The sequence below is a fragment of the Miniopterus natalensis genome, chromosome 15 (assembly GCF_054644295.1).
Source record: "Miniopterus natalensis isolate mMinNat1 chromosome 15, mMinNat1.hap1, whole genome shotgun sequence".
In the NCBI taxonomy this organism is placed as follows: Eukaryota; Metazoa; Chordata; class Mammalia; order Chiroptera; family Miniopteridae; genus Miniopterus; species Miniopterus natalensis.
The window spans coordinates 43,081,459-43,105,866 of NC_142095.1; positions in this window are offsets into that span (position 1 = coordinate 43,081,459).

Genomic DNA, 24,408 nt, shown 5'->3' on the forward strand with positions numbered 1-24,408 from the left:
CCTAATAAACAAGTTGGTAATAATCATAGGTGTTAAGGAATGCTATGAAAAAAGAAAAAAGCAGAGTGAGGGTCTAGAAAGTGATGGGTGGCTTTCTTTTGGATAGGGTGGTCAGAAGGGCCTCTTTGAAGAGATGTCATTAGAACAAAGATCTCAATGAAGTAAGGGGACCACCCATGAGGAAATCTGTGGAAGAATTTTCTAGACAGTGGGAACAGTAAGTACAAAGGCTTAAAGATAGGAGCAAGCTTGGCATGGTGGAGGAACAGCAAGGAGGCCCATGTGGCTGGAGGAGAGCGAGAGGAAAAGTCATCGGAAATGAGGTCAAAGGCAGCAAGAAGCCAGGTCATGTAAGGTCTCAAGGGAAAATGTTTCATAAATGTACTTGCCAGGCAGTATATATAGTATGACCTATCTGTGTAAACATAAAAGGACTGTGTTGCACACATAATTATTAAAGTCCATATCACTCATCCAAGACGTTTCGGATGGGTGTGTTTGGGAAATTAATAATTTTTTTCGTTTTGCTTTTCAGAAAGATAATATATGCCTATACCATCTAGTGTATAACACTCCTCGAGCAGTCTTGGGAGAGCACTCTGCAACCAGACTTTAATATTTCTGCAACAAAATATACATGGGATAAACAAGCATGAAAAACGGCCCCATATCAGGTCAGTCTTTTAGTTTTTAGAACTTTTTGGGTTTCAGAATTGCAGATAAGAGACTGTGAACCTGATTTACACTTGTGCAGAAAACTTCTGGGAGCATCCAAAGTGACTGTGAGCAAAAATTGGAGGAATGAGATGGGATGCGGGGCAGGAATATCTTTTATTCTACTTCATGCTGTTCTGAACCTCTGCATTTTTTTTTTTTTACCATGTATTAGTTATATCATTAAAATAACACTAAATTTTAAAAATAAAATATGGATGCTAATTTTTTATTCATGTGGTCTTTAAGTATTCAACAGTATGGATGGTATTAAGGGAAAATAATTTAAACCAAAAATAAAGTAAGAGGAAAGATTTTGAATATGCGTTACAAAATTGCCCCCAAATTTAAGTGTTTTAGTCATGACATTCAGCTTTTACTGGGTCCTGGGTTTGCTTTTCAGATTTTCACCTTTTAAATATATTTGTGGACTTGGGAGAGTCATAGGTCACAGTCAAGATGACCGTGAAAGGCATAGGAAAATTCATTTCTGAAATTCAATATAAAATGTATTTTTTAAATTAATGGTTTAAAGTCATATTTTCTAATGTTCCAAGAAGTTTCTTCTGTTTCCGTATAGAACTCAGTCCACTCTCAGGACCTGTGGTTGTTTCTGTTTGGTTTGCTTTTGTTTTGTTTTTAAAGCAAATCTGTGGGGGTTTTGTCTGTTTTGATAACAGGGATGTCAGGCTTGAGATAAATACTTGCCTGAAAGAGATGTATAATGCACAAGCCCCTAAAATATTTAGACATTTTAAAATTGTAATTTGCAGCCTCCCTATTTCCTACCACTCTCCCCCAACAAAATTCGGAGAGATGTATTTAACAGACGCCGTGTTTCATGGTGAATGTTATTGGCTGCGTGGCTGAAAACTGTAATTAGCCATGCCTCACTGACTCACACATGAATTGTTTTGAGGTTTATGATTCCACCGGAATGTTAATGAATACTCTGAAAGATTTTCTTTTTATCTTGGTAAAGTACATATTGTAAGGGAAAAATTATTTAAAATAATTATGAAAAAGTACTTTGTATATATAACTAGGTCCTTGAGTTTTTGAATAGTAAATAAAACTGTAATTTATTGGAGCCTCTTCTCTATGAAGCACACAGTGACTTTACACACATTAATTAATAAAGCTTCTGGCCCCCTACCATGTAAATGTTAATAAATCCTAAGAGTCCTAACTTTCTGACCTTTACTCCAATTTCCAGATAAGAAACCAGCTAAAATGCTTCTACATCTTTGAAAACAGAAAAGGCATGAAACCGACATTCAGAGTTCAGGTATCATTCATGAGTAACGTTCTCTTATGAACCTAGTTGAAAATAAAAGTAATTTAGGGAAAATGACGTTTCAGCACCACCTTAATCTAGCAGGGGTTTTCTTCATGAGAAAATTAAACCAAACACGAACTGGAAATATAACATAACTGGGCCTGTTTCTGTATTTAGGGTCACCAAAGCATACAGTAAATGGAAATCAGATTGCTTTAGAATCCAAGAACAAACTCTACTTTTGACCTTTAGAAAGCTCCTGATGTATATGTCCACAAAATAAACAAAATAATTTCAAAGTAAATTCGTTGAATGCACCTGACCTTTGAAACAGAGCAGATGATGTTAATCAGATTTGTACAACTTTAATCTAGCTCAGCCTTCATCTCTCCGTGTAGTTTTTAAATATCATAAAGAAGAGTCTCACATCAGGGACTCTTTCAGACCGGAATAGGTTTAGAAATGGAACAGAATGTATGACCTTGCTTCAAGCAATGAAGTGTAACTCAGACACATAAGCAAGTGAGCATTATGGCTATAAACCAATACACTGTGCTCCTGAGGGAAAGTGACTTTTTAAAAATATTAACCTAAGCACATTGTAGGCAGCTTCTCAATATTACAATAAAATATGGTTTGAGTCCTGATACTATGTAAGGTACCTTCGGGAAAACTGAGTTAAAAAGGGCCTGCATATTATAAAACGGTGCTCCATCTGACCACTGCATCTGTTTTTGTCCAGCCATATCATTTCTGCATTTTGGACTTCAAATATTTAGGACATGGCCTTTCTAGAACAGACCGTTAAGTAACTTGATAGATGTCTGCTTATCTTTCCAGGATCACTTCCTTGGATAACCAACCCTGACCTCATTCCACAATAATCTTTCTCAATCCAAGTGGCTCTGACGGAGCTGATCACATTTATTCCTGCCTAAAGCGGCGGTGGGGAGAGGGGTGCGTTTCACAGAAAACAAGCTTTACCAAAGCACTCCTAGCTACTTGGCCACATGATTGGATCCAGGATGGGCACTGGACCCAAGCTGAGCCAGTCTCCTCGGTGTTTTGTCAGAGAGACCAAGAAAGACGGCCCCTCTTTTTCTACAGTCACAAGCTGCAATGAGGATACAAGTGTGGGGCTGCTGGCTGTGTTGCCCACTTTGGAATTAAGTCAAACAGGGGCGAGCAGAGCTGAGAGATGAAGAGGGGAACAGGACCCAGCTGGAACTGCATTCCAGAACCCAACCTCCTCGTCTGAAGCCACCCCTTAGATTTTGCCAGTTAAATGAGCCTTTTCTTACTTAAGTTGGTTTGAATTAGGTTTTTGTTACTTGCAGCCAAAAGGAGTCTTTTGAATTATGACTAACCCATAAAGTTCAGCTGACAGATAAACTCTTTAACTGCTCAGAATAGGAAAGTGAAATGAAAGGGATAATACTCTTTCATTCAGTTATAACTTAGGAATTCTCAAAACCTGGAGCCACACCAGCCTCTGCTGTGCCAGCCTCAAAACTGTGCCTGAGTCATCTGAGGACCTGGAGATGTTGAGCCTAAAAAAGCAAAGGCAGGATGTGCTTGCTGGACTCAAAGGCGTGAGGGGGTTGTATTCATTCTATAGCGTTAAAATTCAGACTCACAAGTGGGGTCGCTGAAATTTTCTATACGACACGAGGGATCACTTTTCTAACAATAAAAGCCATGCTAGCAGACATAATGTGACCCTATACTAGCAACACCACTTCCTCAGCAGAGTGAGAAGTTGGACAAAGTGACATCTGTGATCCCATCCAACTCTATGATCCCCTGATTCAATCAAAGTGTGGTCATGATGGTGATATTTGAAATATGTCATAAATCACTTCAACCTTTCAGCAGATCACAAATGAATCACATGAAAGGAATCACAGAGAAAGAGAAGTGTCAAAAGAAAAAATTTCCTAGAGGGAACGATACCTGCACAGTTTTAAATACAAATAGGACTTGGTTTGCATTATACATACCATGTTGAACAATGCTGCTTTTAACTCTGATTCTTTAAGAAACTCTTTGTCCCTGTAATAGTTTCTTTAAAGATATATAAACACATGTATAATGACAATATACTAAAGAATACTATAAATAAAATTTTAAATTCCCATGCCTTGAGTGTTTTTCTATATATATGATATAACCAATAAGCATTAACACAACAATGAATACCAAACACTCGCCGCCAATGACTGTGAGTCCCTATTATTGTCCTCTACCATTCAACTCTGAGTTGAGAGTACACGTTTCTGCTTCTCTTTCTGCCATTATTTTGAATGCTGGTAATTTATTTTTTGTCCTCAAAAGCATTTTTGACACTCAATGCTCAACAAAATATAACAAAATAACAGCACCATGCTAGACACTGAAATGCAAGTTTTATAGAAGTTCAAGGAGCCTTCCAGAAATGTTTGAGAAGAATCAGGCAAAGGGGGACTGAAAGCTATCCTTTGGAATTGATGAAGGACAGCGTAAACACCACTGCAGGGAGAATCAACAAAAATTATATGACAGCTACTTACATAAAATTATTGTCAGAGGCACATCATGATGTAAGGGGTTTTAAAGAGAACAGAAGTGTAGTTGCCACGTGAAGGGCTAGCACACGTCTGCATGGGGACAACAATAGGAAGACCTAGTACATTGCTGGTCACAGCGGCACTCCTGTTCTCTAAACAGGCTTTTAGTGTGAAGCACGAGAAGAAAGGCATTCACAACAGAACAGCACGTGAAAAGGCAAAGAAGTGTAAACCACTTGAAATTGCCTGCTATGGACTGAATTTTGTCCCCTCAAAATTTATGTGCTGAAGCCCTAACCCCCAAAGTGATGGTATTTGGAGGTGTGTGCACAAGGAAGAGGTCATGGGAGCACAGCGAGATCGTGGTCATCTGCAAGTCAGGAAGAGTCTCCAGAACTGTATCATGGCAGCACCTAATCATCACATCTAGCCTGCAGACTGTGAAACATTAAGTTTCTGTTGTCTAAGCCACCTAGACTATGATATTTTGTTATGGCAGCCCAAGCTGACTAATACACTGCTGAAATTGACTCCAAAAATGACAATTCCATGAGTACAACCTGCTTAAAAGAGAAATAAAATAAAACAAAAGACTGCCATTGAAAAACATCTTTGCAATGAATGCTAAGGGCCAGATCTACAGCAATAACAATCAGTAAGAAGATCAGAGATGCGAAGGAGATGAAGATGGTAGATTCTGTAATGTGATTGACAGGGTCGATAGGATAGCATTAGTGAATAAGAAAGAGCTTCTTGAAAATGAATCTGGTTTTTGCATTTAGAAACTGGGTGATAGCGGTGGTACTATTCAAAACAATGCATATTCAGAAAACCTGTTTGGTAGCTATTGTCTACGGTGGCCCCCAATAATCCCAACTTCCTGGTATTTGCACCCCTGAGTATTTCCATTCTTCATGCACAAGTTGGCCAGTGTTGGATGTTGTATATAATACTGCAGAAGCAGAAGTGATGGGACAGCACTTCAGAGATGAGCACTCACTCTAGGAGAAGCCAGCTACCCGGTTGTAAGGGTACTCAGCCTATAGATGGCTCCACATGTTGAGAAACTGAGGCATCCAGCCAACAGTTGACAAGAAACCACCACCACATGAGCGAGGTTGGAAGCAGATGCTCCAGCCCCAGTGAAGTCTTCAGCCGGCTGCAGCCCTGGCTGACACCTTACTCTAACTCCATGAGACACCCTGAGCCAAACTACCCCACTAAACTGTGCCTGGATTCCTATCACACAAAAACTATGAGCTAATAAATGTTCGTTATTTTAAGCTACTAAATTATAATTGTTACACAGCAACAGATAACTAACAGTTTTGATTTTATTTTTTTTTTATTTAAAGAGCTGAATATTTCTTGAGGGCAGGAGTCATGGCTTAATATTTAAGGCTCTTATTGCATGTAGAACATGGTCTGTGTTCAGTAAATATATAGTGCAAGCTGGAAAGGTAGAAAGGAGACTGGAAAACCTGGCAAAGTAGTTCAGACACGTCCTAGTGGGGTCCCACTAAAGGGTTATAAAATACAACAGTTCAGGATAAAGATTTGTTTGAAAAGAAATGAATTTAGTGCTTTATGCTACTTTAAGGACTTGTATTGCTTTAAGTATACTTTAGTGATCTGATGTGCTGTAGAAGCCCATGAATCCAACGTGACACCAAATTGTAGAATTTTAAACCTGCAACTTATTTTTTTTTTATAGAACAAACTTCGGGAGAGTGTGGACCTAAAAATGTTTAACTATAGAAAAGGTTTCAGCAAAATATTTTTCTCCAAATTCATTTCAGTACCTTAGGTAATTTGTGGGTAGCAATTTTCTTCCAGCTTTCCATTTTACTTTGGACTATTTTGCCCTTGATTTAAAGCCTAAAGTTGATGAAATTCAAATTTTTATAGGATATTGTACCAATTATATGACGCAATAGTAAATACCAGAAAATTTTATCTTTTCACCGCATCTGTAACTGTACTTTATTGTTGTAAACAACTGATTGGTCCCCTCAATACTTGGACATGTTAGAGCCAAGGAGAAACAGAAGGCAATGGACTGAATGGTTGTGTCACCCCAAAATTTATACGTCAAAATCCTAACTTTCAATGTGATTTATGAGGAAGTGGGGCCTTCGAGAAGTATTTAGAAACCCTCATGAATGGAATTAGTGTTCTTATAAAAGGGACCCAAAAATCTCTCCAGCCCTCTCTGTCTTGTGAGGATACAGGAAGTCAGCAGTCTGCACCCTAGAAGTAAGCTTCACCAGAACCTGACCATGCTGCACCCCGATCTCAGACTTCCCGCCTTCAGAACAGCGTGAAACAAATTTCTGTTGCTTATAAGCCCCTGAGTTTATGGTGCTCTGTACGGCAGCCTGAGCTAAGCAAGAAGACATAATAAAGAGGGTCCGGCCATTTAAACCTGAGTCCACAGACAACGGTGTCTGGTCTCTATGTACTTTGTTACTGAGATAATCCCATAAATACACACACACATCTCAGGCTTTTAAAAACCAACTCATGTTCTCTTCACCCCAGGGCTCAATGAAAGATAGAGGGAATCTGTAGCCTCTGGAATACACTGCATGCCCAGTGAGAATGAAAACAGAAGAATCTGGGGTAGTCTTCACAGATCCCTTTGTTAAAAGGTAGAAAATAAAAATATTTCATACTAACCAAACGTAAGAAAAGATTCACATGAAATTTATGCCTTGGATAGAACCACAAAAGCTGACAACGAAGAGCCAGGATGGCCACGGAGTTGACCCATTGCACATCTGAGGAAGGACTGGACCTTGCAACTCTTTCTCACTTACCATAAAGTCTAGTTGCATTTGACTTCCCCTCGACCACCCGGCTCTCATAGCTCTTACTTTCCGGGCTACCTAATTGGTGCGGCAATTAAGAATTTCCTTCCAGAGCACGACTGGTCTTTATTTTATATCATTCTACAATTAACTTTGATATTCCTTGTACTACTTCCATATAATTTACAACTTTCAAATATTGGAAGATAGCATTATCATGTGGGTTTCATCTAACTAAAACATAAGCAGCTTTTAACTCCTTTAAAAAGAAATGGCAAGAAATCTCTGACCTCATATCTTAACTGGAATTAAGATATCTCCAATGTTTTCCTCTAGAAAACAAATAAAATATGAGTCGATACAATGAATTCATTCATACTGAAAAGCAAACAATCATCCTTCTGTTGCAGTCACAAGGAAGGACACCTGGCTGTGTGACCCTTAGAAAACCCTTGAATCTTTCTTTGCCTTTGCTTTCTAATCTGAACTAGGATCACAGTTCCTACCCTAGGACTGTTCCAAGGACTAACCGAGACAATGAGACTCCTTCCCAAAAACATAGGTAGTATTATTTGTAATACCTCCCAGACATGAATAGGAGTCTTTGGATTTTCTTTTTCAAAAAGAGTTCATATTATTTCCTTTGTGCCTCATTACCTAAAATAAGCATTTTATAAAAGGTCTCGGTTGAATTGTTTTTAGATTTTGAATTACAAGCAGCCACTGAGTTCAGCATCCCAAGCTGCAACAGGCAACACTATGAGAGGACATCTGCAGAATTATTCATGTATGTACACATATGTAAAAAAATATATTTGCATATACCCATATTTGCATATATGCAAAGCACCAACAAAGCATGTGGTAAAGAAAAGAAGAAGTATTTACACTGAGGCCCGTTACTTGTATATTTATATTTTTTTGTTCTGGTTTGAAGAAGACATGGTCATTCATATATCCAACTATGACCAAGAAAAAAAACGGTGCGTCTGAGCACCTACGAGCTGCCCTTTCCGGGGCCCCAGCAGCTGCTGCTGACGGCGCCCCTCCGCCTCTTCTCCCTGCAGGCCTGCTCCCTGTTTCCCCGAGAGGGAGCTTGAGCTGCGCTCGTGTGAGCAGAAAGGTGAACTAACATTGCTCAGGCTCCGAAGGCCCGTCGAGTTGCCTTCACTTCCAAACTCTGCTCCTTTCCAGCTGTGACTCCCTGGTTAACTTACACACCTTCTCTGAGCTCTAACCTTTCGAGAACATGGCCATAGCGAGGACCTGCCTCCTTACCAGTGTGATGAGTATTAAATGAGATAACCATGTGTAAAGAACAGAGCCTGGCACCCAGGATGCCGATGGTTTCTGCATGCGACGGGATCTAGGCTTTAGCTGCTGCAGTGAATGACAAACACCCAAGTAGAACGAAGGCTCCAATAAAACAGAATTTTGTTTTTGCTCACTCAGAACTGATAAGGCAGCTCTGTGGTTTCAGGGACCCAGACTCCGCGTGTCTTGTTACTTTGCCATAATCAAGCGGTAGCTTCCAAGTCTGAGTCCATGGTGGCCGCCGCCTCTTCCGTCTCATCCACACTCAGCCAAAGGGGAGGGTAGGAAGGGAAGGGAGAAAAAAGGTTGGTAATTATTGTTCATTCATTGTTCCGGCAAACTCTTTTTGGGTAATAAGCCAAAAAAAGTAGTGACATAAAACAATCATCTCTCATGGTTCCTGCGGCCTATCTCTGTTCTACAACATCCGAGGCGTGGGCGAAAAAGAGGTTCTATGGAAAGTAACCTCACAGGGGGATCTGATCATAAATTCCTAACTGAGCTGGTCATAGTGGGTAGTCCTATAACTTCGTAAGTAAACAGTTTATTTTTGCCTTAAGCAAGCCCAGTCCATTGTTTCTGGTTAACACGCCCTTGAAATAACCACCCTCAAAAGAGCACTAATCTTGTTAACTACCCTGTAATCCGATCCCCACTTTCTTTCTCCTACCTTCTTGTAATCTTCCTTAAAGTCCCTCCTCAATTCCAAATGCAAAAAAGAAACTGCAAACTGTCATTCTCTGAAGCATCTGAGATCTAGTTCCCAGCAATTGTCATCAGTTTGGGCTCAAATAAAATCTTATAAAAATTCTCCACAGGTTTGGACATTTCTTACATCAACAGGGACCTCATCGGGTAAGATTCCAAGGTTGGGGGAGACTCAGCGGCTGAGGGCTGCAGCCATCTCAAAGGATTCCTAACGCACATGTCTGAAGGCTCATGTTGATGACCGGCTGGGATCTCAGCTGAGGTAGTCGTCAGCCAGGACACCTCCATGTGGCCTCTCCATGTGGCTGCTTGGGATTCCTAATTGAATCATGGCTGGGTTATAAGAAATAATGAACCAAAGAGAACCCAATGGAAGCTTTTTATGACCTAGCATCAGAGGTCATAAATAGCATCACTTCTACTATGGGCACAAACCTGCCCAAATTCAAGAGAGGGAATATAAACCCCGCCTCTCAGTGAGGGAAGTTGTAGACAGTGTAAAAAGATCATGTGGAATGGAAGAGTCTAGTGGGCATTTTGGGGAAGTACAGCCTGAAACAGTTGGCCTGTGATCGATATAGCAACTTTATGGTAGGAATTATTTGTTCATTTATACTTCCAACAGATAATTTTCGAGTGCCCACGATATGTGACGTATACCGTTCTGGGTTCTAGGGATACAGTGGTGAACGAAACTGAGTCCTTGCCCTCCTGGTAACCGTATCCTAGTGGGGGAGACAGACAATAAACAAACGTTTAATACCTCATTGGGTAGTGTGACCTTTACAGTAAGTCAGTAACCAAAAGTAACGTCACAGGGTGATCTGATCATAAATTCTTAACTGGGCAGGTCATGGTGAGTAGTCATACCCCAGGGCTATAACTTCTTGAGTAAAAGGCTTATCTTTGCCTTAAGCAAGCCCTGTCCATTGCTCTTGTGCATCTAGGTTAATACACCTTTGAAATACCAGAAAAATCCTCTTTTTCAGACCCCCCGGAGAGGTAACAAAGGAACATACAATCTTAGTGCCTATCATGTAATCCAGTTATAGAGATGCCCCCCTCTTGCTTTCTCCCACCTTCTTGTAATCTTCCCTACATTTCCTACTAATTCCAAATGTATAAAAAAACCTGCAAAATTGTCACTTGCCAGAACATTTGAGATCTTGCTTCCTGGCATGTCATCAGTTTGGCTCAGATAAACTCATACAAATTATCTATAGGTTTGGACATTCTTATATCGACAGTAGTTATGAATGCTATGAAGAAATTAAGGCAGAGTAAGGGTATATAAAATGACAGCATGCAAATGTTATTTAATAGTGTGGTTAAAAAAAAAAAAGCCTTTTTTCTGAGAAAGTGACATGTGAACAGTGATCAGATGTACCTGCCATGCAAGAGATGAGAAAAGAGCATTCTAGGCAGGCAGAATGGCCCGAGTAAAGATCTGAGGTGGAATACAGCTTGGCCCATTCAGTCCAGCAACAAACACATACACACATGTGACTGGAGTATAAAGATTCCGTGAGAGGGAGTCTGCCTACCAAAGGGAACTACAGCCCAGATAATGAGTCTGCAGTTTATCCAAGTTCTTTTTAAAGCAGCAAGAGTGGCGCAACATATATATTGAAAAACTCATTCTACCCACTGTGCGGTGGACAGTGTGTAAGAGGTTCAAAGTGAAAGTAGAGGCTATTCCAATAATCCTTGCAAAAGGCAGGAGAGTAACCCTGGAGGTGGGGAGAAGTAGCCAGACTTGGAACCTGTTTGGAAGGTAGGGGCAACCTGCTGATGGGCTGGGTGCGGGTGTGAAAGGAAGAGGAACACAGAAGGTGACCGTTAGGTCTGAGCCTCCGGTGCGCACCGGCAGTCTCCCAGCGGCCCCCAGCGAGCGCAGGACTGTGCAGTGACTCCCGTGCCCTGACCGAGGTGGGTCAAAGTGTAAGGCTGAGACAGCCCAGCAGTGACCTTCAGTACCTCCCATTCCCACCAGCCAAGGACAGAACTAGCCCCACACGCTGAAGGTTAGCTCTCAGGGGGATTAAGCTTCTCGGCTAAGGAGAGAAGGAAACGGGGTGGACTAGGAGCGGGGAAGATCATTTTTGCAGTAGCAGTGGCACAAAGGAATCGGGTGCTCCCTGAGCAAACGCACAATGGAGCCCTGAGGAAATCAATCCTAGTAATTCTCTCAGAGCCGTGGCCTCTGCTTCATTCATGCCAGGCACCCAGCGGGCGCTCCCTAAACACCACTGACCGCAAAAAAAAAAAAAAATGTTGGCTGGGCAGCACTGCCACTCATTTGACCAATTATTTATGGTCATTCAGCTGATTTCCCACTCTTGTAATTGTCTTCAATTTTACTGCAAACACAATTAGGGCACGCCAACGCAAATGCTTTACCACCGCAAAACTAGATCTTACCTCCCACTGGATGTCTTTATGCATTAAATTTGTGGCTAACAGACCCACTATCGAAGTCCCAGGCAGGGTCGCCCTGCCTGCAGATGAAGACAGTTGTAGGAAAAATCAATAGACCAAGGTTAGTGTAGGATGGCATCTACCTTTCCCTTCTTAGCAACCCTAGGCCCCATCATTTTATTATAACCTCCTGATATATACTTTTTTTTAAATTTCAAAAACCAATTAATCCAGAATGGCAGTTTTCTTCCTGTTTTTGCTCTCTGAAGACAACTTGGGGGATGTGTGAAATTACACCCTTTTTCAAAGTCATACGATTAAATCTTTTCTCTTTAGAACGTCTGTTTTTTCCTTTCCGGATATTCCCAGGGTGTTTATTTTGTCAATATGGTTATGGAATAATGTTTCGTGATGTCGAAAGGTTTGGGGCCTTAGACCCTACACGTATCACTGTGCTTCTCCAACAGCAACTGATGGAGAACAGAATGATGACAACTGCAAATCCAAAGTGAGCAGAAAGCACAGGCTGGCTTCCCTGTGTCCCATCGCATCCCTCCATCCCTGCTCCAACCCCTTCATTCACACACAACCACGGGAGCGATCTCCTGATAATAGTTCCAGAGAACATTTCAAACAAGAAAAAAACTTGATTTCTCTAAATCATAATATCCTGGTCCAAATGGGGGGAGAGCAGATAATCTAAAAACACCCTCAATTAGTACAGATGATCAGTATTTGATTTGTATTTCTTTGAGACATTTAAGCCATAGATTTCCTTTCCTTGCTCTCAAATACGATATTGCAAAACCACCCTAGATGTGACAGAAAATCTCCTCTTTCTCCTGGAGGTGATATTTTCAGCCTTTCCTTTCTAGGGCTCCACTGGTCCTCACTTAACAGTTTTGGGTTTTATTTTTAGTCAACAATAAAGAAACATCCTGTCTCACTAAAATTGACATTACATATCTGTGAGTGAATAAATAACTTACTCATTCTCAAATCTTAGAGGCTGAAGTCTTGGTTGTTCCAACAAATTGAAACTCTAGTCCCCACCCTTTTCTTAGTTTCCCACTTTCTACGAAGCAACTCTTATCAGCTCCACTAAATTCTCATTGCCCTTTAAACCCCAAGTCGCGCTTTCCTTACTGATTGCATGTCAAAATAACAGTAAACTGAAAGAGAAAAAACAGCGTCAAGTTACACTTTCCACAGACTGTTGTGGTTTTAAAATTATGTCCACAATGTCTTCCTCCTTTGAATGTGGGTTGGACTCAGGGCCTCATTTCTAACATAAAATATGCAGCAGTGTCTGTGTGTAACTTTCAAAGTCGGGTCATCAAGGACATTGCAGCTTCCACTGGCTGCCTCTGGGGCCACTTCCTCTGGGGGATACCCAGCTTTCATGTCACAGACACTCAAGGAGCCCTGTGGACAGGTCTACGTGAGAAGGAACTGAGGCCTCCTGCCAACAACCATGTAAATGAACCATCTCGGAAGACAAGGTTCTTCCGGCCCTTCTCAAGCTTTCAAATGACTGCAGCCCTGGAACTGAAACATCACGAAAGAGCCTGAGCCAGAGGCCCCAGCTAAGCGGCTCCCTAATCTCAAACCCTCTGAAAGTGTGATATGATAAATATTTTTTTGTTTGAAGTTAATACATTCTGAGATAATTTGTTAAGCTTCAATGGATAATTAATACACTGATTATCACAGGTGTATCGCCCTTTTCTCTACTTGATCTCACATAGGTAACTGCTATCTTACACTTACATATCTGTAAGCCCCTCTGATTATAAAAGTTGATTATTGCACAGAATACCTGTGCAACATTTAATTGACTCAAAAATATATAGTAATCACTGGTTTTTTTTTATTAAAAATAAAAATATTTGGGGGAACTTCCAGGCAAGATGGTGGAGTAGGTAAAGACTATGCTTGCCTCCTCCTATGACCACATCAGGAATACAACTAAATTACAGAACCACCACCCTTGAGTACCACCTGAATACTGACTTTAAAGAGCCCCTCTAACTGCCCTGGCCGCTGTGACCCAGGGCTTAGCGTGCCGGCCCTCCACGAAGGGTCACGGGTTCGATCAAGGGCAGGTACCTGGGTTGCAGGGCCTGCCTCTCTCATATCCATGTCTCTCTCTCTCTCCCCGCCTCCCTTCTCTCTAAAAATCAATGGAAAATACATCCTCCGTGAGGATTAACAAAAAAGGACTCCCATAACTAAAGAATAAGCCATGTGGACACTAAACCCACGAATGAAAAATATTTTTATTTACTTATATTAATCCTCACCCAAAGATATGTTTATTGATTTTTTTTTGGGGGGGGAGAGAGGAATGGGGAGGGGGGAGAGAGGGAGAGAGAGAGAAACATCCATCGGTCGCCTCCCGTATGCACCCCAGCTGGGGAGCAAACCCGCAGCCTGGGTGCGCGCTGACTGGGGATTAACCCTCAAGCTTTCGGGGTGCAGGATGACGCCCCAACCAGCCGAGCCGCACCAGCCAGCACAAGATAAATGCTTTTAGAGTCCAGTGGCGCCTCGGTTTCCGAACGTCTCCGTGGACGAGCATTTTGGGTTCCGAACGCCATGAACCCAGAGTAACTGCTCCGGTTTGGAACCCGCCTCGGGAGGCGAACAGGCCCCGCGGCCCCCCTGAGGGCAGGTCCTGGGGCCCGGCCGGGCTCCGGGAACAGGTCACACTAGAACCCCAGGGGCCACTGTGCCATCTCCTGATGGAAAATGTTCATAATAACTACAAATCATTTACTGACTGCCCTTACGTGAGGCAATTATATTCATGTTATAAAATATGCATTTATACATTACAAACCACATTATATTTATATAGCATATATTATTTTATTTATCACGATACTATAAAATTATTCCATTCCATGCTCATCCTTTGCAATTAACATTTATATCCCCATTTAATAGAGGAGACAAGTCTCTCAAAGAAGTTGAGTAACTTATTAATAAATGGCAAAGCTAGACCTCAAAACCATATTTTGAAAGACTAAATTTATGCTCTTTCTGTGTGACCACAAAAGGTTCTTTAAAGTTTCTACCTCAAAGAATAATCCAGTAAACATATGTGGCCTTTGAACTTAAACATGTATCTTACATGTTTAAGATACCTCTCAGTCAAGATACCTCTCAGTCTTCCAACAACATGGTAATCAAGAACCTAAATTAATGTATTATTGTCTTCATTCACTTAGGTTATTTTTGCATTCTTTTTAACACGTTAGTATATATCTAATTGATGTGAAAACTACATCTCAGATGTGCCCCAAATGTTCCTCCTGTGGTGCAATTCTTTTCTATTATAATGAGTTTACTGGTACCATTGCTTACTAATTTCATTCTCTATTACTCTCACATAGCTATAAAAATCTTAGCAAGTTGTTGGGGAAAATTAATTCAAACATCTATATCACTAAAGGTAAAATAATGTTTCTATAAAAATCTGTCTCAATTTCTGAATAAGCTATGTGGAAACGCACTCAATCTCTGCCTCAATAGATGGTGTGAATTTTCTTTTTTTTTTCACCATCAAAATGATCTTTCAGATAATTTAGGTTAAAATAACAATAAAATTTGATATTATTGTTTAAAAATTTTTTCTCAAATTGCTATAATCATTTTCATATCAAGACTAACAGTTAACAATGGTTTTTTACGTTCACAGGTAAACGATTTACTCTAATTTGTAAAGGAAGTGACCCAAAATGAATTATTTCCGGAGAGCTACATTATTGTGTTTGTTTCTGCAACTTCACATTTTTTAAATTCAGTCAAAGCCTAAAGGGATTTTTAAATTCCTCAACAATCAGTCTCATTGTCTTAAAATTTTATTGATACGATTCTTCATGGTAGCAAACTTTTTCTTCCTTTTAATTTGACACTCCAGACTGTTCAATTTGTTGAAAGACAGAAGGCTTAAGAAACACATTAATCTGTTTTTCTAAAACTGTGGCACTCCTAAAGTCTTCTCTTAAAATATGCATAATAAACAGTACATCTGTAGTATTTCTGGGAAATAATTTTACCAATTCAGCTATTTAGCAATTTATTCTACAATTTTCATTATAGAACTTTGGGAGATCAAATCAAGAAAACTCAATTATTATATATTAAATCTCTCTACCCTTTTACTTGAAATTGGTCTTTGAAGGACACTTACCATCTTATCTCTTGCTATAGAATTATGTATACAAATGCCTTATTTTCCTCTCCAGTACATTACAATCAGTGTACAAGCAGGGCTTTTTTTCAAATATTTGGATCTTCTTTAGGTCCTAAATGAATCTCTCAAGTTAAATATCTCTGAAATTAAGATCTTTTATGGAACTTTTAGCCCTATAGAATTCCAAACACGATGTTAACAAAAAAGCTGTATCTTTGGTCTCTCTATGAAACTTTTGAAATATATCACTTATCTATTCTTCAAAGGGATCTATGGAAGATTAAATTACTGGTTCCAATTCTTCACTCTCTTGTGGTGTAATTACACATGTAATTTCACAGTTCTCTCCCATTATGAGCGAAACATACTTCTCTGCCTTGTTGACATCAGACTTGGTCACTGGCACACTTGCTTTGGCCAGTGAAGTGTGAATGAAGGCCATGGATGTGCTTCTATGGGTTGGCTTGCCTCTTACATTGTTATTTGTCAGAGGAACATTCTGCAGATAGCTGCTGGCTTGACGGGGGTTGAGGGAAACGTGGAGCAACTCTAGACTCAATATGCAGATTGGAATCAAGTTCAGCTGATGTTAGCCAAGCACAGTGGAACCCTAGCCAAGTGTAGATTCACGAACAAAACAGAATGAGATGCTTCCTGTGAGGCACTGAGAGTTAAGGAAGCTCGGTGCATGGCACTATGGCCGCAGCAGCTGGCTACTGCAGTGGCCTCCCACTAACTCTCCCGCCTTTGTTGAAGAGATTAGATTAATTAATCCATTTCGAGCACTCACTCAGTACTGGTTCTTGATTTTCTGTGTAACCCTACATATGCACATAGGCTATAAATAGAGAGCTACAGGACCCCAACTGTGAAAAAATATGTTACCCACTGTTCTGCCATAGTAGTAACATGGTACAGTGTATGGCACAGCTGATTTCAGAGACAAATGAATTTCATTACAAGAAGATTGGGATGTAGTACAGAAAGAACATCTAAGTCCAGCCTCAGCTCCTGAGAAGTAACTTTCTTAACGGCATAAGGAGGCACATTTTATAGGGGAAATAGGAGACTGAAGGGGTGGGGTATTGATAGGAATCCATTGACTTATTAATTCAGCTTTAAAATCTATCTTTAAAAAAAAACACAGTTAATTTCTATCCCAGCCTTGCACAAAGATTTATCTCTATGGTTATCTGAGCATTATTTTAGCAGCAAAAAAGTTGAAAACAACATACATATACAATAATAGGGAGTTAAATAATTTTTCATACAGATATACAATAGAACAGTGTAACACCATATAAGTCCTACTGTAGAAAGAAGTGGCATAATATTGAAGTTATGTCATCATAAGTTGCTTATATAGAAAAAAGTTATAAAGTGGTATTTGCAGTTTGATGCCCTATTTTTCAAAAGATGTATACTTACAATGTGAAAAAATACTCCATCTCATGCATTTATGAGAAATTCAAATTGAAACTACATCAAGAACTATTTTCATTTATTACATTTCCAAAGACCCAAATTTCAGTAACACATTACGTATATAAGTGGTTAAGGGACAGAATATGCTTACCCATTGCTCATGAGAACTGTAAGTTAGTGCAACTTTTATGAAGGGTAACTTGGCAAAATAAAAGTTACAAATGCACATAACCTGGTTCAGCTATTCAATTTCTAGCAGTTCATTCCAAGATTCGCTTTATTATTTGCAAAACGACATATGCATTAGGTTTTATGGGTTGAACTGTGTCTCCCCCCTCACAATTCCTATATTTGACATTCTAAACCCCAGTACCTCAAATTGTGATGTTATTTGGAGATAGAGTTTTCATAAGGTAATCAAGTCAAAATGAGATCATTAGGATGGGCCTTAATCTGCTATGACTGGTGTTCTTGTAAAAAGGGGACATTTGAACACAGAGGCACACACACAAAGGGAAGATGACTGTGAAGAGACACAGGGAAAAGATAACCAGGCACAGACCTGTGGAACAAGAGCCTTCCCTTGCAGCCCTTGAAAGAAACCAATGCTGAAGGCTCCTCCTTTTAGATTTCTAGCCTCAGGACTGTGAGACAATAGATCTCTGTTGTTTAAGCCACCCAGTGTGTGGTACTTTGTTATGGAAGATCTAGTAAACGAATATACAAGGTTACTAATTGTAATACTGCAAAAACAGATGAGTGAAAACAACCTAAATAACCATTAATAGGAAACTGGTTAAATAAATTAAGATTATATTGAAGTTATTTATATAGTTATACATATTTGTTATATTTATACATACTTATATATTAAATGTTATACATCATTTTTAAAAGAAGATGCTTTTTGTATTAATATGAAAATATTTCCATGACAGATTTATAATGAAAAAGCAAGCACAGAATAATTTGAATTTTAAGCTACGGGGGGAGGAAAAAAATGTACATATAATTGTTTGAATCTTCCTAAAATATCTCTGCAAGAGAGAACAGAGAACATTGGGGGACTATATGAAAAGAAACTGGACAGCCGAGGTTCTGAAGGAGGGATACTGTTTATTTCATAACCTTTTTACCTTTTGAATTTTGAACCATACCTAAGACAGCATTACTTTTTCAAATATAATTCATGTGCATGTATGTGTATGTATATACATATATTAGACAAAAATTAATTTAAAAGATATAAACATAATCTTAGGGCAGTGAGATAAGAGGTTATAGTTATAGTCTTGTCTCTTTTTGCATAAAGTGTTACCCTTGGAAGCAGAAAATCACCATTTTTAAAAAATTTATCTTTATTGTTGAAAGTATTACAGATGTCCCCTTTTACTCCCCCATTGACCCCTTCTACCCTCCTCCTACCCCACCCCACCCCCACAGTCCCTCACCACACTATTGTCTGTGTCCATGGGTTATGCACATATGCATATAAATTCTTCGGCTAATCTCTTCCCGCCCAAATGCCACATTTTTAAATTCCATCTTTTTTAAATGGAAACATAAAAACAGTAAGGACAGGACTGCTTTGTTTTGCTTTACTTTTCAACCAGCCTGGTAGTAGGAGTACATTAATAGGAGCGCCTTAGAAAGAACCTGCCAGCCTTATTTTAGCCCGAGAATCAGAGAATAAAAGCAATATTACATAATTTTCATGGTTATCTTAATTTCCACTTGAACTAAGTCAAGGAGAATTGTTTTCTTTCAGCAGGTACAAATGCAACAGCATACTTTAATTTGCCTGCTTGAAATATAAGGCCCGTTATTCATTAGGATGCCATTAAAATAAAGCCTGTATACGTCTACTCTGAGATGTCCCCTTAGAGCTAGAAAAAGTGCACCACTATAATTGTTGTCTCACCGTCATATGTAAAATAGCATTAACAAACCGTATCATCTCTGAAAGACTGTCTCTCAGAGGAGAGAAATGAAATTGAGGGCAGGCATTGGAGCCCTTATCAGTTCATTAATGAACTAGCAAACTCTGTATAATAGATAACACCACAGGGCCCACCAAGCTAACGCCAGCAATGCTACTATTATATGTACAGCCAAACAGCTCCTATAGGCATGCTCTCAGATAAACCATGAAAAAGAAAGCCCTGAATAATGTGAATTTTAATGTTGACTTTGAAAAGATTTCATTTTTCTATAGGATAATCTAGGTCAGCTAGAAACCTTTACAGATTTGCTAGTATTAAAGGCCTATAAAAGGAAATTGCTTATTTAAAAAAAAAAAAAAAGGCAGCACAATTTGTATTCTCTTGATTTTACAAAGCAGACAACATATCATTCATGGCCTCATATTTATCTTTAATAATGTGGCTATTCAAGAATGAGGTAGTTCAAATGGGCTTTTCATTTGCTGGGTTAAAAATAAAATCTTGTCAAACTCAGTAGAGAATTTACAGAGCTCTGGGTAAGATTGGTTTTGCATTACAGGTGGATTTAAGGTCCCAATTTCTTGAGTCAGATCCAAATGCTTCCCAGTTCTTCTCCCCCTGCAGCAGATAGGATAAAATTATTAGATCTGCTTCAGAAGAGAAACAATACATTGGTATTTGATCCTGGGCTTCAATGAGGAACACTGAGGCAAAATCATGTCTCCATAATTCCCAGTATTATGAAGAATGCTGAAATATCTGGACAGTGGATACTCCTAGAAATTACCTTGAGCAACAAAAGGAAGATATTTCCAAGCGCACACTGAAGACCTTTTGAGATGGTTTTAAAACATGTGTACAACTTTTTTGACACTCCTCCCTTGAGAGATGGGGGTCTATGCCCCTTCCCTCTGAATCTGAACTGGTCTTAGTGACTTGTCACCACAAGAAGGCAGGGGAAGGGAGCTGCATAATTCTGAGGCTAGGTCAGAAAAGGCCATGTAGCTTCTGCTTTGCTCTCTTGAGAAGCTCACTCTGGGGAAAGCCAAGTGCCAAGAAATCTGACTGCTCTGAGGCCACCATGCTGGAGACGCCATGTGCAGGCTGCTGAGCTCCCAGCCAACAGCAGCCATGTGAGGGAATCATGTTGGGTGTCCTGCCCAGTCAAGCCTCCAGATACCTGCAGCTTCAGCCAGCACCTGACTGTAACCACATGAGACCCCAGCTGAGAACTGCCCAACTAAGCCCTTCCCTATTTCTTGACCCACTCAATCGTGAGCAAAATAAACTGGTTATTTTAGCCTCTGGAGTTTTGGGGCAATTTGTTACAAAGTAATAATAAACATAATACTCTTTTACTCAAATTATGAAAAAATAGATACAATGCTTCTTCCTTTTAATGTCTATAAAATCTAGGATCAGCAACTTACCTTTATTCCTTAAAAAGCATTTGGTATCTTTCCCATCTGCTCTGATAATTCTGGGTTCTCACAATAGTCCATTGATACCAATACCTAGAGTTTAGTCTGGGCCAGAAAAGATTGGGCCGAGATGCCAATAACTTCAAGAACAATAATTGGTCTCTTTATCAGCCAATACAATTGATTATTCATGAAAGCTGAACAAATGGTGCTTTAACGAGAAATCAGTACAGAAGACGCCATCGTTCAAGACATGCTCAAGGGTCTGAGGACATTGACTACATAGAAATACCTCACTTGAGGATAGAAATTATGTTCATGTCTGTTCTTTTCCCTAAACATTTTTCATTCTCTATATTATTGTTCAAGGTCAGAATGAAGTCTTTGGTGGTGTTTTTTGTATTGTCCCCAAAGCACAACCATTTCTAAGGCTAATAACCTAGGCACATGTAGAGACGGCAGAGTTTATGATAAAACTTAGTTAATGGTCCATGGTTCATCCCTGAAACTGATTGTTATAGAACATTGAAAGCCCCAAACCTAAATGTGTCCAGCATAAATGTGGGAGGCACAGATAGATTCAGTGAGCTTTGGTTCTCACTTGATTTGCCAATGAAGCTAAGAACTTCCCAAGATGAGTGAGCATCTTCAAATGATAAATGACAAAGCACCTTGACTGCATCCATTTAGATAACCTCCACATGGTGTTAGAATAAACTCGGGCAAAACACGCTGACTGAATTTTACAGTTCTGGGTCCAGTTCACTCATGACACTTGTCTCATCATAATGATAAATCCTCAAGTAGATAAGCAGGGGAGCCATACTTGTCCCTTGGCTAAGGAGTGATTTTAAGAATCTTTCCGGAGTTATAATATTCTATATGAATAATGCACTGCTTCAGAGATGTTCTGTTGCAAAGAAAATTCAAATTTCTTTCTTACAGACATTTTAATGATTTTCAATTGCTTAAAGTCTTCTTAGATAACTTTCTCTATGTATGAAGTAAAATTCAACTCACTAGTTAAGGAAGTTATTCAAATTATTCAAAAGAAGTTAATCAAATTTATACATTAGCTAAGGTAATTAGAGATTTTCAAATAAAAAGCCCTTATGACGTCTATTACATGCTCATTACCCTTAATAAGGTAAGTCATTTATTGAGTGCCTATTGTATGCCCATGGTGGTTGATGACAGACATCTACTGTGTTTTCCTGACTCAGGTGAGCACAGACTGAATCCCACGGAGTATGGAATTCAGGGGAGGAAATGGGAAAAGGCGAGGGATGGGGCCTCGGATGCCTGCTGAGGAGTTTGGAATTTTTCCTGGGAGCCATCTGAGGGCTTCAGGCAGGAAAAACATGAGACCATATTTATGTTTTTATCAGGTAACTCAGTCTGCATTGTGGAGAATGGGTTTTAGAGGCCCAAGATGGAATCAGGGAGACAAGTGGGGAGATCGCTTAGAAATCTCAGCACGTGGTAATTATGTCCTGAACCAAGGCTGTGGTAATGGGGAAGGAGAGAAGAAATGTAACAGAGTAAAAGCTGGTTGCTGATGACTGAGGAGGGGGAAGTAAAGAAGGAAGAAGGTGACCCAGGCTGCTGTGTGCAAATCCTGTGTTATGTTGCAAACATCTGGGGGTGGGATCCGTGTCTGGTTCATTTCAGTATCTGTCACTTGGTTAAATTTAATACAGTGTGATGGTTAAAACCCAGATTCCAAAGCCAGGCCTCCTGGTTTGAGTCCCAGCTCTGCCACTTACTATGTGACTTAGGCTCTTGACCAGGCCCTTCATGCCTCAGTTTCCTCATCTGCGAAATTGAGAAAATAGCTGTACCTCCCTCATACAGTTGTGAGTACTAAATGAGCTATTCCATGTATAATACCTGGGACAGTTCTGGAACACTTCAAGTACTAGATAAGTGTTAGCTACTATTATTAATATAATCTCAATAAATATTATAATAATCAGTTAACATTTTCCCCAAACACATACTCCAGGGGGAAAATAAAAAATGTCTGTGACATCATTTATCTTGGTTATCTGCCCCTTGGTGCTGAAAATAAGGAGGGTTACAATCTACTTTCTGTCATTTTTGTTGTTTTGTTTTTTGTTAATCCTTACCTGAGGATATTTTTTCCATTGATTTCTAGAGAAAGTGGAAGGGAGGGAGGGAGAGGGAGAGAGAGATACATGGATGTGAGAGAAACACATCAATCGGTTGCCTCCCACAAGCCCCCTGACCAGGGCCAGGAATTGAACCTACAACCCAGGTCGGTGCCCTTGACTGGGAATCGAACCCATGACCCTTCTGTGCCACGGCCAATGCTCTAACCACTGAACCACACCAGCCAGGGCAACTACAGTCTGTTTTGTTTTGTTTTTAGAGAGAGAGGAAGGGAGAGGGAGAGAGAGAGAAACATCGATGATGAGAGAAACATTGATCGGCTGCCTCCTGTACCCACCCCCCCTACTGGGGATCAAGCCCGCAACCCGGGCACGTGCCCTGACCAGGATTCGAACCAGGAAACTCTTGGTTCATGGCTGATGCTCAACCACTGAGCCATGTCAGCTGGGTTACTTTCTGTTTTGTATAAAAGTACATTATAACAATATTTTAACAAGAAAAAAACCTGACAGAATAAAAAATAAGTATTAACAAGCCAGAGTCAAATTGGGAAAAGCAGGGTGCCGGAAGGCAAACGCTGAAGTACATGCTATTTAATATCTTTATTAATGATCTGAAGCACAAAGTAAATTGTGCATTATTCTTATTTGCAGAAAATCATAACGAGTGAAAAATAGACCAGCAGAATAATCTAGAGACCTTGGAGAGGCATACACGTTTAAGTGTGATGAGTTCAATTTACAAGAACATAAAACAATACACTTCGGGAAAAATACGATGAAGCATAGACATAAACTGAGAATTCTTCTAAAGACCAAAAAGGCTTAAGAGGATTTGGGGGTGAAAGTCAATAACAGATTCACAGGAGCTTACAATGTGCTGCTGGAGCTAGCAGAAAAAAAGGGTAGGAGAGGTGAATGTTCCTAAAGAGGAGTAATATGAAATTGCTGGTACTGAGAGAGCAGAATAACACACGCGGTAATCTAAATTATTCCAAGTCACCCTATAATTTTCCAATTTCTACTTTAGAAAAGTATCTAGCAATACATCCCTCACTATAAAAATGTACATCTTCATCTCCGTACCCCTGAAATAGCAAGGAAACATAAGAAATAAGCCTGCGCAAATGGAAATACGCAGGACTCTTTTCACAGTGGAAATAGGCTCCCTAATAAAAACTGTCTTCTAGTTTAAGGAATCTGGGTGAACAATAACAGCACTGCTAGGCGCTAGTTAGCTTTTTAAAGATGATGGTGACTACAGACATCTGGCTTTACCATAGCTACCTATAAGGAAGCATCACGGAAAAAGACATTGCAATCACTCATTTACTCTTTCAGCAAAATGTATTGAGAATATAAATAATAATGAAGCCAAGTGTTGCGCAATGCCTATAGATACAAAAATGAATGAGAGCAAGAAACAGGCTCTTAAGCTGATGATTGTAACCCCATGTGGCAAACCCAGTGACGGACATATATCCAAGCAAGAACCCA